Source organism: Grammomys surdaster, unplaced genomic scaffold, assembly GCF_004785775.1.
Source record: "Grammomys surdaster isolate TR1022 unplaced genomic scaffold, NIH_TR_1.0 126178, whole genome shotgun sequence".
NCBI classification, from domain to species: domain Eukaryota; kingdom Metazoa; phylum Chordata; class Mammalia; order Rodentia; family Muridae; genus Grammomys; species Grammomys surdaster.
The window spans coordinates 2,384,005-2,398,606 of NW_021620984.1; positions in this window are offsets into that span (position 1 = coordinate 2,384,005).

The window sequence follows — 14,602 nt, forward strand, 5'->3', positions numbered from 1 at the left end:
CTCTATCGGATGTAGGATTGGTAAAGATCTTTTCCCAATCATTGCCGATTTGTCCTACTTACAGTGTCCTTTGCCTTACAGAAACTTTGCAATTTTATGATGTCCCATTTGTCAATTCTTGGTCTTACAGCGTAACCCATTGGTGTTCTGTTCAGAAATTTTCCCCTGTGCCTAGGTATTCAACGGTCTCCCTTACCTTCTCTTCTATTAGTTTCAGTGTATCTGGTTTTATGTGAAGGTCCTTTATCCACTTGGACTTGAGCTTTGTACAAGGAGATAAAAATGGATCGATTTGTATTCTTCTACATAGTTTCATATATTTTCCTGTAAATATTATGATGTCATTGTTTTTAATATTATAACTATATTTTTAAATTTTTCATTTTTAATGTACAGTAACTGTGTATATAATCACTTAAAGCAACACCACATTGAATATAAATAAGGTGATTTTCTTATTGTCTCATTAGAAAACAAACTTTCTTTACTGCTACATGAGTGAGCAGGACAGCAGCAACAACCACAAGAGCTGTTGAAGAAGGATTAGACTCACAGTATTCAATCAATGCATGGATAAAACTCAACTCACAGTGTAGCCAATTCAAGCTGCAGTCAGTATATTTGTGGATTGTTTACCAAGTTTTCTTTCCAATGAAATTACTTCAATACTTCCTAAGTAATGCTCTCAGAGACAGGTGTTTCTGTCTCTTTGATATTTTTTTATTCTTTTACTGGCCTTTTGAGTTTTTCTTTTATCCAGCTGTTTTTTTTTTTTTTTTACACACACAATTCCCTTATCTTTTGCTATGTCCCACCTCAATGAAAACCCTGCTGATCGATCCAAACCACTTTCATATTGGCTGGGTCACTTTCTGTGTCAGAACTGATTGATACTAATTGCAGAGAAGCATCTGTCTCCCTTTGCTCTTTTTATATTCCTTTTTTTAAAAAAAATCTTTAGAGAAGCAAGAACATCAGTTGAATTGCTCGGCTTTCAGTTGTTTCTGAACTTAATTATCAGTAGTTGCATCCTGTGTGTGATAGAGCCTGGTAAGGCCAAGATTTCTCTAATGGGCAGAGCAACAGCTTCCAAGGTCACTTCATTCCCTCTGAATTGCCACACAGGGAGGAGTTTCATCAATTTTTCTGACATTTAGTGGGAAATAAAAACTCCTGATCAGAGATCCATAGACTCTATATCTTCATACCGTCAATGCCCTTTAGACTACAGCTACTTCTTTGTGATTCTTTCAAATGTCTCCTAAAGGTAACAGGCCTGCTTGAAACTGTCCATATTTGGTTCATTGGAAATACTTCTGTTTTTCTTTCATTTTTAATCTTTAAATAAAAATGTAAAAGCTGAAAATATGAGACTGCAGTGACTACAAATACATTGAAATAAATGTAGAGATTTTAGGCGTTAATGCTATATGACTAGCAATGCCTGATTAAACATAAAATAAAACAATAACTACAGGAAATATTTCAACTAGTAATAACATGTGAATGATTTTAAAGTTAATACATAAAATAGTTGAGAAATTCTTACAAAAAGCTATTTAAATATTTAGAAAAAATATTTAAATATGACCAAATAAGGTTGACCTTAGGATTACAAAAATAGTATACATGGACATATTTTTTAAAGTAAAAATATTGTCCAAATAGCACACATCAAAGTTCCAAAAATCTTAAAGGATACTTAAAACCATTTGAATGATTCAAAATGATTTCAATCAAATAAAATGAAAGGTACATTTTCAACCTGATAAGTTTTTACCTATGAAAATATGATAGTATGGTATTCCACATTGAAACACTAAATATCAACTATCGTAAGTCCAAATTCCAACTTCAGCAATTATTTAAATATTTGTTTACTGAAGTTATTATCAATGGTACCAAAAAATTAAAAATAAAAAGAAAGTTAAAAAGAAAAGCAAGAAATTACAGGTGAAATTGTGTGAGACAAAAATCCTCTATGATAAAGAATTATATAAAATGGAAGGTGATTTTTCTATCCTGGAATATAAAGCAGAGTTACCTTTGTGTACTTGGGACTTATGGGCTAGCCATGTAGTTGCAGTGTGAATCAGAATGGAGTCATCAATTATTTAGGCACTAAAACTTTCTGAAGGACAATAAAGCAAGATCAGCCACATGAACTGTCAACACTGCCCTAAATAGTCTAGATAGCCTGGCCCAAATGAATTTCTTTGATTCTGTGGAGAAAGGCTGATGTGATGCTAAAGGCTTAATGCTGCCCTGTTCAGTTTGAAGCCTTTGCAATGGGAGGGCTCCTTTGTTCCTCAAGTCTGGCCTAAGGCTGTATCTCCTTGGATGACTTAATTGTTCATAACTGAGCCAAAACATCTCATGGTGATGATTTCAGACATGTCTGTGAAAGCTTGTAGAAACTTCTCGAATATGAGGGATATGTTTGAGCATCCACATGTTTGGAACTGGTTTTAAAATTAAGCCAGTTTGGAGTATTTGCTAAATTTCTACTTGTCTTACTTTCATAACTAAAAATCTCAAAGGACAGCAAAATTGGTGTAATAGTCATACCCTTAAAAGTGGCAAAACTGCTTACAAATGACATACAAACATGAAAAATTCAAAAGAAATAATATATAAATCTGATCTGACATAGCTGACAAAACTGTGTTTGTTTTTATATAAATTATTCATAGAAGAAAAACAACACATCAACTCTACGAAAACATTTGTAATTTGGATTACTGAAAAGGGATTACTGCAAAAATAAATAAAAGTAGTAAAATTCAAAATTAAGAAAACACTTAATACTGATAATTGAACGAATTCCCTTAGTAATCATTTATTTAAGGATGGCATTCAGCTGTCTAATAATCATGAACAATTGTCTAGCAACTTTGGAAAAAGGTACGATTTATCCTTGGTAACATATGTAGAAATGTGTTTATTCAGGAATTTATTGCTTATTTTGTATAAGAGATAAAGGAAAAATATCCAAATCATCACAAAAAAACTGTGCACGGGTTGTCTAAGCATGGTCTGAATATAGATCATAGAAGTCAAATGATAAAAATATACCAAATGTTTATCAACTGTTGAGTATGGGAATGCTATATAGGTTATTTCTATTCCCTAGCCCTGGGTACTTGGCGAGCTTATTAGCAACAGATTTGTTTCTTTTTTTGTTGAGAGGATAAAAAGTCCAACTAGAAAAGTGTTCATTACTGCCAAGTATGTATGCCAATACTGTACCCATAGACTGGCCTGCAGAGGAATTTTAATCCAGCTACATGGCTGGTCTGGCAAGAGATTACATTCAAAGACTATATGATAAGGCCAATGCAGACATATCCTGGATTACAGTACGGCCTGGGTGGGATACTGACATATCCTTAGTGTTAGTATTCTGTCTGAACTGCACCTTCTGCAGCCAGGTATACGCCACCCCACAGCTATCTGGCAACAGGCAGGTAGGCCTGCCCACTATAAAAGGGGCTGCCTGCCCCCTTCTCTCTCTCTTGCTTGTCTCTTGCTCCTTTGATCCCTGCCTGCAGGTTGCCCTCTCCCCTCCCCACTTCCCTTCTCCCTCTCTCCACGTGGTCATGGCCAGCCTCTACTCCTCTATCCCTCTGCTCTCTCTCTCTCCTCTTCCCTATCTGCTGAATAAACTCCTGCTCATGGAACCGTTTGGTCTGGCATTATCTGTCCAAACTGCGTGCCATAAATCCTTTCACTTAGTACATTCTTTTAACCCAAAACAATAAATGTAAGATTAGTTTATAGAAAGAAGCAGCCATGTTTGAAAGTGATGTTAAATTGAATTGCAAAACGATGAATCAGAGAGATTCAGTGAGCAAACCATGACAGAATGAGGTAGTGATAGGATATGCCCAACTCTCAATGAGGACAGGAATGAGAGATAACTTTGGAGGGCAGGAGAGGGAGAGGGAGAGGGAGGGGGAGGGGGAGGAGGAGGGGGAGGGGGAGGAGGGGAGGAGAGGAGAGAGAGAAGAGAGAGAAAAGAGAGAGAGAAGAGAGAGAGAAGAGAGAAAGAAGAGAGAGAGAGAAGAGAGAGAGAAGAGAGAACAGTTTTACAGACACAGGTTGCAGGTGAATAGGCCAAGGAATATTTAGGCAGAATATTGGGACAGATTGACTGAGTTAGTCTGAGTTCCAGCCGAGCAATTCAGTTAGAATCTGAGAGAAGCCAGTTTAGATCAGTAAGCTTGGAGAAGAGTTTGAGCCATAACAGCTGAGTTGAACCTGAAAGTCAGAGTTCAGAAATAATTAGAAAGGGTGAGCATATTCAGCAATAACTCTTAAAGATGACTATTATATCTGGTTAATTAAACTAACCATTTACATTGGTCCATGGTGGTCTCTCTGAATGGAATTGTGGCTTGTTTCTTTCCTTTGGAGCTTGCATAATGTCTTATGAAATCAGCAGTTAATCTTAGCATTCTACCTTTTAAAACTAATAGAATATTTTTGATTGAGGAAAAAGCAAACTTATAAATACAAGGATCATGAAATAAGAAGACAATGACTATCAGTAAGCACCATGAAATAGTAACTAAATTACTCTATTAATGCTAATTACCTTGATATTTCAAAAATATGGAAGCTGTCAAATGTTCTATGTGTCAACACACACACACACACACACACACACACCACAATGTACATACTCCTTCAACCTCAGCTTTAAACTTGCTCAAGAAGTGACCTCCAATGCATTGATTTTACATTTATTTTCCTCATCTTCATATATATTCTAAAAATTACAATATTTTTTGATAAAACTTTAAACTTCCACATTTTAATCTTATCCACTCTAAAACTTTTATTTCAAATCAGCCATAGAGGACTGAAAAGATAGCTCAGTGTTAAGAAGACTTGATGCTCTTGTGAAGGACCTTGATTAAGATCTCAGAAGGCACATCATGAGGCTCACATCCAACTAGAACTCCAGATCTAAGGTATCTGATATCTTCTTTGTCAGCTCCATGATACACATATATTACCTATAAAATAAAAATAAAAAGACATATCAAAAATGCCCTAAGATATGGTTTTGAAAATATGAGCTTTTTTCTTACTGGCTTAATATTCTGCAGGTTACCTTCTTAAGAATGTGTTCCCAAAATATGTTCTTTCACTGTCTCTTTCTCAAAGAACCCAGGAGGCCATATTGGTCTTCCTTCTGAGTTTTAAGTTTACTAAGCTATGTGTTACATCTCTATTTTGAGCTTGAATCTCTTTTTTGTTGTTTTTTAATTATTTTTATTTTTTAAATTTCTCCTTTTTACATTGGAATTCATGTTAAATATAATTTCTTTGGACATTCTCTTTAATAGCTAAATTTACTTATTATTTGCCTGTCACTGAGTACATAATCACTGAAGTCCTACTCTGTGCCTGCCAAGCCATTGTAGGCATTTTATTTTCATGCATACTATAATTTTCCTCCATTTTTCTCACGACTTCTAATTATAGTATTTATTTCTTAACTTGACTATCCATAGTCTCCTTGCCAAGACTTCTGGTTTTGTTCTGTGCAGTCCTTTCACACAGCCCAATGTTAGGCCACATAATAGCTAGTCAGTGCTGACTCTTAATGATACGCCATGTTCTAGCCTTATAAATATAGCTTTTCTGTGAGATACGTAGTAAGTACTATATTTTAGCCAGCCAGAAAAACACTGCTATCTAGAGGTATTCTCCCATTCTAACCTATAACTTCTATATAACATCCCTTGATTTTTAGTTCCTTGTATAATACTTCAGCTCCTGATATTTACTAAAATTATTGCTTTGTGTATTAACTTACTTACTTCTTAACAAATACACACCGAGTATCTGTTATTTGTTAGTGAATATGCTAAAGCCCAGAGACCTAGATGTAAATAAAAATGCAGAATTGATGAATAAGCACGCATGTCATCTTACTATTCAATGTAATGGCACTCTTCATACAGAAAAATGCCAGCATTTTATTATAGGCACACAGAACACACTAATATTGAGGTCAGTGCTCAGATATTCTTCCTTGTAGACAAGATATAAGCTGGACCTTGTAAAATTTTTGACTTTCTCAAAGCTATTCTGGGAGAGTACACACCTCACCATATTTTGTAGTTTATAAATTCAGCTTTTTCTGAATATTGGACACTGTGCAATCCTTTGATTTTTTAAAACTACTTTCCTGGTTTATCTCTGCATGATTCCCTTAACTACACCACCTAAATGTTGTAACATAGCCAGCAGGCAGCCATGTCCTAAACACAGCCTCTAGAAGTAAATTTAAGAAAAGAAAAGCTTGAGAAATGGATTTCAGAGTCCAAGAACTTTTGAGAAGACTGGATTTAAATGGAAGCTGGAAAGATTACAGTGACAAAGAATCCTTGCTATCTCTGGATTCAGATTAAAGCAACAGGGGACAAGAGTAGATTTGTGTATAAGGATGGTATCATGTAAATTTCCAGGCTCAAATTTATAAAGTAAGTAACAATTTATAATATTTGACTAGGATATATAAAACCAGGCTAAACTGTTTAGACATGTTGAACGATTTGTGCAATAAAAAAATAGTGTATATTCTCTTAAATTTTTAGTCCTAAATTCGTCAATATAGAGAATGAAGTTTTATAACTAATTCTAACACAATCACACTTACTCTTTTAAATTCCTTTTAAAATCTAAGTATCTCTGCCTTCCCCCAAAGAAAACAATATTCTGAATCTGATCACCATTAAGTTCAGTGGTCTGATTTTACCTTATTTTGTGTTTTAGCAATTACCATAAAAATTCTCTCTCTCTCTCTCTCTCTCTCTCTCTCTCTCTCTCTCTCTCTAAATATATGTGTGTGTGTTTGTGTGTATTTGTGTGTATGTGTGTGTGTGTATATATATGTATGTGTGTTCTTGTACTTATATTCAGACAAATATATATATATATATGTATATATATACATATATATACATATATACATATATACACATACATATGATTATATAGCTATCAGAGATGATTATATTTATGAAAAAATAATGGTACAGGTGATTTTGAATTTGTACAGAGTTAATGATGATATGACACTCAATAGGAATGGATGTTACTAACAGACTAACGAAGAACTGTGCCATTTGATAGCTGCTGAGAGAGGTAGTATCCCTTTTGTTTAAGAGTTTGACCCATGGTAGCTTGATCATGATGAAGGGCTTTCCGACTTCCAAGAGTATTTGAGCAATAAAAAATGAATACCATGTGTGGAAAAATGTGAAACTTGGAATTTAAAGGTAGATATAAAAGAATAAATTAGTCAATTCAAATCCATATTTGCCTAATATCATGTTTATAATTAAATATAAACTTCAATTTCAGCATTAAAATTACTATGTTTTAAATTACTAAATTTTTCCAAAATTTTGTGCTGGAGTCACTCTATTTGTTGTCCAGTGTAGAATAATTAATACAATAATATTGAGCCATGAAACTACCAGACCCATCTAGAGCTAATAAAAGAAATCAGATTTTGTGATATTAATATTTTCATCAACAGATATTCTTTTAAAAGTTGATAAATGGGACATCATGAAACTGAAAAAGCTTCTATAAGGCAAAGGACATAGTCAGTAGGACAAATACACGATCTACAGATTTGGAAAAAAGCTTCACTAATCTCATATCTTGTAGACAGCTAATATCCAAAATATACAAAGAAATCAAGAAGCTAACTTCAAAAACCACAAAAGATGCAATAAAAAAATGGGGTATAGAACTAAACAGAGAATTCAAAACAGAGGAATCTCGAATGGATGAGAAGCTCCTAAAAGTATTCAAAGTCCTTAGTGATTAGAGAAATGAAAATCAAAATGAACCTGAGATTCTACCTCACACCAGTCAGAATGGCTAAGATCAAAATATCATGTGACAGCACATGTTGACGAAGATGTGGAGAAAGAGGAACACTCCTTCATTGTTGTTGGGATTGCTAACTGGTACAACCACTCTGAAAATCAATCTGGGGGTTCTTCAGAAAATTGGAAATAGATCTACCTGAAGATTAAGCTATACCACTCTTGGCCGTATACCCAAAAGATGCCCCACCATGCAACAGGGACATGTGTTCCACTATGTACATAGCAGCCTTGTTTGTGATCGCCAGAACCTAGAAACAACCCAGATGACCCATAACAGAAGAATGGATACAGAAAATGTGGTTTATTTACAAAATGAAATACTACTCAGCTATTAAAAGCAAGGACATCCTGTGTTTTGCAGGCAAATGGATGGAACTGGAAAATATCCTGAGTGAGGTAACTCAGATACAAAAGACACGCATGGTATATACAAAAGTATACAATACCCAAGTGTGATTGTTTGATTATGCTTGGCTCAGTAAGTGGCACTATAAAGAGGTATGGCCTTTTTGTCACATGGTTTTCTAGACAGATACCATATACCAAAGTTAAATCGGGAGTAGGAAAATTTGAGTTTTGAGAGCAACAGTTCTCAGTGTTGACAATAAGTTGAAGTGGTCTAGGTAAACCTGAGAAGCATTCTTTTTTTAAAAAATAATTTATTTATTTTTTTCAAATCATAATTCATTCACACAGGGGTTATAAACACAGAAAGGCAAGATGTGGGGAAGAGGATGACACTGGAGTGTGGGTGTTCAGGGGAATACAGATATCATTCAGAACAGGGTATTGGCTGGGTGAAGGTTCAGGGGACAGGTCACTATGACTCTGCCTATGATTCACTTGTCCTTATCTAAGTTTGGTATTGTCTGACAAGGCTACCTATTTACAAGGTCTATGACTCTTGAGAAGCTTTCTTTTTAAAAATATTAAGCTACTTTCTCCTACCAACATGGCTTAAAAACATTGAATGTACAAATATTTATAAAAGTACATTTAAATAAATAAATAGAAATTTGCAGAATTAGTAAATTAGTAATAAATCCTGAAGCGAATTTCACTACCCACCTCAGTGGTTTATGTTCCCGAATGAAAGACACTCACACATCCCTTATGTTTTAATATGCCTTAAATAGCACAATAGCTGGTTCACTCCCTAACCTCTATGTGGTTAATTCTGAGTTATTACTTAGTAATTCCGTGTTCTGTCTTGCCTGCCCTGGACCCGATTGAACAGCACTCTGGACCATGCTCTCATGGATCATTCACATGGTGCCTATGTCTCTCTGTCTTGCACTCTTCTCAGGGATAGCATCTCTCCTCTCCTCCACACTCTCCCAGCATGGTGGATCTCCCACTTCTCTTCTTCCTGATCACAAACCCAGGAAATCCCAAAATCCTGCCTCTGTCTGTCCTCCCCAGCTATTGGGTGTTGGCATCTGTATTTACCAATTAGAACAAACTTGAGGAAGGTTCCAGAAGTTACATGCAGATACTTCCCTGCAAGTAGTTTTTCGGGGAACATAATTAGCAATCATAATACAAGTAGCTACAGAAGTTATGTTTCTAAGAAGTTTTATAAAGGAAAGGAGAAGAGGGTATAAAATGTGAATTAATGAAAGATTTATTTTGAGTTTAATGAAAAGATAAGGAGACAAGAAGTTGAAAAGTGTTACAGATATCCATGAGAAACTTACAAATCTTGCCAAACCCTACATTAGAATACGTCTCTGTGTCTCGTCCTGTAATTTTTGTTGATTTTATTTAAATCTGAAGAATGGACAGTTTTATAGAAATGAAGAATCAGCATGAAAATTTCATCCACAATCCTTACTTGCTGAATTATCTTTCTAGATTTTGGAAAAGTTGAAAAAACAAACAAACAAACAAACAAACAAACAAACAAAAGACTGACTCTTACCTAGGCTCCTGAGTACCATTCTTCAGTGGAGCTATTAAATAGTAACATCTGCAAACTGGGAATCACATGTTATATTACTTGTTTTGATGCATAAATCCATCTACCTGTAACCAACTCTCCTCTTGCATTTTATTTTATTTTTACTGACCATCATGTATTCTAGATTTTAATTCATATTTTCCACCCTTTCTACACCTGATGATTTTCAAATGAAATATTCTATATTAAGAGCATTATTCTAAACACATACTCCCTGAAGATAATCTGCTTTTTTATGAATATCTGTGGATAATACAAAATTGTGTAATATTTGGAAACTAAACAAATGAGAGATAGATAGTAAGTTAACCAAAGATAATATTATATCTCAAATGTAAACAGCTTCTTTACTTTAAAATTGTCCCAGCTAATGAATGAAGTCTTAAGAAAGTAAAAAGGACTTAGTGAGAAGAAAGAATAACTTAACAGATTCTAAGGAGAAACAGAAATGATGTAATCTACATAACTAGAGTCTACTTTATATGTCTTTCATCAGTATCCCTCAAAGTCAGAACACTGAGATTAGTCGGTAATCATATGATTTTGAGTGTGGTTAAAATAAATTTAAAGATTCTCACATAGTAAACACATAAGCTATATGGTTTATCACCTATAATGACATTACATATTACTGGAAATGACGTGTCATAATAGTGTTGTCAACTGAATGTCAAGTATCTTAGTCATAACCTGTTCAATGACTGTACATTTACTTGTATTAATCTGCTTAAATTTAATTTTATTAGAATTTTAATAAACCAAGCATATTGCTTTTTGTACAACTTTATTTTTAGCCTGAGAGTAGCCATGATGATACATATTTCTCTATATTCTGTCATTTTACCTTTTAAAAGATGTATATCAAAAATGTCAAACATCTGTCTTTGGCTGCTCTCCTCCTTAGTTGTCACTGTTGAATCCAACATGACATTTAACTAAAGTCAGAAAACTTACAGAAGAAACATTACAAGTCAAGTGACATATAGAATTCTGAATTTATAAAATATGATAATGACAGTGTGTTATCGGTGGAAAACACTCGAGTTCAGTAATTGCAAGGAACAGTAAATACAATAGGGAAGATGTGATAACTAAATAGCATGACTCATCACTTTAAAGAGGTGCTTCCCTGCTCTGTTTGCTGCAATGAAGGTTACCATCATTCACACTTTTACCAGTGTTTCATAAGACTCAAAAGACAGATAGAGATGCATGCAAATTCATTAGGACATACTCTGTTAAAGAGGGATATTTATGCAGAAATCTCATGTGTCTTAAACTGGGTTGTAAGATACTGTTTTATTATTTACTTTACCTCTAAATTGGATTTATACAGTTACCTATTTCCTATTTGTTTATACATAAAGAAAAAAAATAAAAAAATTCCTTTTCTTTTTCACTATTATTTTCTCAGTTTCAAATCAAGCACTTTTCTTTTCAAAAATAGAGGTGAATTTTTCCCTGAAATGCATGAATAATTATCAAGCATTTTTAACATTTTTCTGCCAGTATACAGATGATGGAATGTTATATCTTTTCTGATGTAATCCAGGAGATTGTTTCCCAGATGTCCTAGAAAGTTGACCAATAGGAGAAGAGCCTAAACAGCATTTTATATCAATTATGTGCAAAACCCTGCCAATTATCTTCTCATATAATCCACATCAATAACCGAGAAGCACAAAAGATATAAACTCCACCATCTGTTCTCCCTACAGTAGGCTACTGAGAGTTTAGACAATAACTCACATAGTAAAATACTCTGATACATTTATCTGGGATCATGCTGTGTAAGTGGGATTTGTGATTAAAAATATTACCACTATTAGAAAATATGTTTTCCCTTTTAAGAAAAGTGTTATCATTTCTCTTTTTATTGCAGTAGTAAATTAAAAGAACTACTGCCTCCTATATAAAGAACAAAAACTGCACTTCTTTGTGTTTCTCTGAAAATCTTATTCCTATTGATGTTAACAATACTTAGGCTTCTACAAAGAGAAAAGGAAAAACATTCTATAGCCTCCAGAAATTCATTGTTTTGACAATTGCTCAATTTTGAACCATGTTAAATGCTAAAGGAAAGATAAATCCAAGTATAAAACACTAACCCAACATGCCTTCATGACCCAAGAAAGGTAAGTATTTAAAAACTACAATTGCATATGTTAGCTGATACTTAAGAATGATTCAGTGTGGCTTTTCCAAGCTTTAGAGACACAGAGCAGGCAGTCAGAAAAAAAATAGATATGACTTTAAACACTATTTCGCTGAAAGTTCAAAAGGCGGATTTTATTTCACAATTCAATTTCTGTCTTCTACCTTGTATCTTTTTTGTAGTATACCAGAGTAGACTTTTCATGATATCTCCATATACCAGATGCTAAAATCAAATATATGTTTTGAAGAAATTTCACCCTCAAAGGAGACATAGTAATGTCTACTTTCTTCACTGACATTTCCAAAAGCAAACAAAGGCACGATTCTGCCAAAGAGCACTCTGGGAAAGCAATGAGTTTATTACCAACAGAGTTGGTAAGAGATTACTTACAAGGATGTGGGCACACCTTTCTCAACTGAAGGGACCATCAAAACATTTACATAACAGAGATGAAGATTCTCCTCTGGTCTTCAACCTATATACCTTAACAGGTCTAAAAGCCAGGTACTGATAAGGCAATTCCCTCATGACAGTCGTCTGCCCTAAATGAGAGATGTAAACAGTCTAGAAGCCCACCTAGGATGCTCTTTATTAGCAGGGACTCTCCAAGATGGCAGTTGCTTGGTTACCACTAGAGTCACTTGCAAAGATTATTATGCAAATGACCAAATTATACTGCCAATTCCCTGAAAATATTCATGTTTCTTTTACCAACTCCCAAATCAGTTTGGTGATAAATTAGCATTTACAATGAAAATTCTCAGACATCTTAAATAAACTATATTGTAATCATTCCTCCAACTTCAATAACATAATTTTGCAATTATGGCTTCAAAATTATACCGTGCGACAAACTTTGCCAATTGGTGATACATTTCTTTAGAGTAAATTTTCTCCACTCTATTGCCAATAAAATTTGCATTTTAATTGGAGCAAAATGTATGCTTCAGATGATTAGAGAGGGCTGAAGAAATGTGGCATATGCAGGATAATACTCTTGTTCAGTTCCACAGAAAGTTATTGACAAAGTTTTTGAGAATAACATAGTTTTATGTTTGTTTGTTTGTTTGCTTGCTTGTTTGCTTGCTTGCTTGTTTTTTGGTAAAACTACATTGTTTATCATGTGTATATATTGTTATGTCATACTCTTTAGTATTCTCATCTGTAGATATGAAAGTTGCCCAATGAATGTGAGAGAAAAAGCTCTGCTCATTTATTCATTTATAAACTTTAAAAGAAATATAATACAGAAAATAAATTTAGTGATAAGGAATTTCGAGCAAGTATAAAAATCAACCAAACAATCTTTCAATACAATGGAGTTGAGATTTCAAATTTCAAGTTGGAAATATTGAAGACTCATTTCCTGATCATTATTTCAAAGCAGTTTCTTTTTCTTTGAAGTCGGTAATTCAATTTTCCAGTGGGAAATTTCTTACTGTATTTAGAAAACTTCATCCTGAAAAAAAATCCTTAAAATGCATGGTAACAGTTTATAGAAATTTAAATAACTACTTAAAGCATATGAAATTGATTATAGTATCAGTGTCGGATGAATTTACAGATAGTCTCCAAGATTCATAGCCCTTTGTGTGTTTGCTCTGCTTAATCTCCTTCTCTTGGCTGTAAGCATCTGCTGTAAATATGACGGGTTAACCACTCCTACAACATAGTAAGTAGCTTTAAGCTACTTCATAGTTCTGAAAAATGTAGATAACAGATAGCAATGCAAATAGTTCAGATATATGAATATGTATATATGTATATATATGGAATTCATATATATACATACATATATGTATGTATATATATATGCAGATGCATTTTTCCAGTGGAAATTCAAGTGACTTCCCTCTCTCCTGTCTGTGAAGCTGTCCCATGCTTACCTGGTACTAATCTGAAGTTTGTTTACTCTGAACTAATGTCAAATTTTGTTTGGTTTGGGTTTTTTTTATTATTTTTTGTCAGTTGAAATGACATATGAGAGCTGTGTGTTTTCTATTTAATAATGGAATAATTCAAATAATCAAAACATGTTAATTTTATTTTTTAAAAAAAACTAGCCATTATTTTGTCTTTAGTGCTTTAAAAATTGCTGTTAAAAACATGTCTCAAATTCCTACATTGGAAGACTAGATACAATGGATGCAAAGTTTGACAAAATGATAGAACACACAGCAAGATCATATACTGAAATTTTAAATGTTTATTGTGATAAGTCAGAGAGGGTAGGTTGTTTTCAAGTATATGCAAAGTCCAGAATTTAATCCTAAATACCACAGTAAGTATATAAATTAATTCTGTAGTTCAGTAAATCATACACACAAAGCTACCAAATTCTCAGGTAATCTTCCAATATTTATTCAGTTTTATAAGTTTTAGCAAGACAGATCCCTTCCAAATGCTGAATCCTAAGTCAACAATATAGAATTTAGCAGTTTGAAAAATACTTTAACCCAGAAATGTTCCTGGCCAAAGGAAAGACTGGGACAAAAAAAAAATGGTACAGAGCCTGAAGGGAACATGAAGAAAACGCCCTACCTAGAGATCCACTGCATTTGCAGA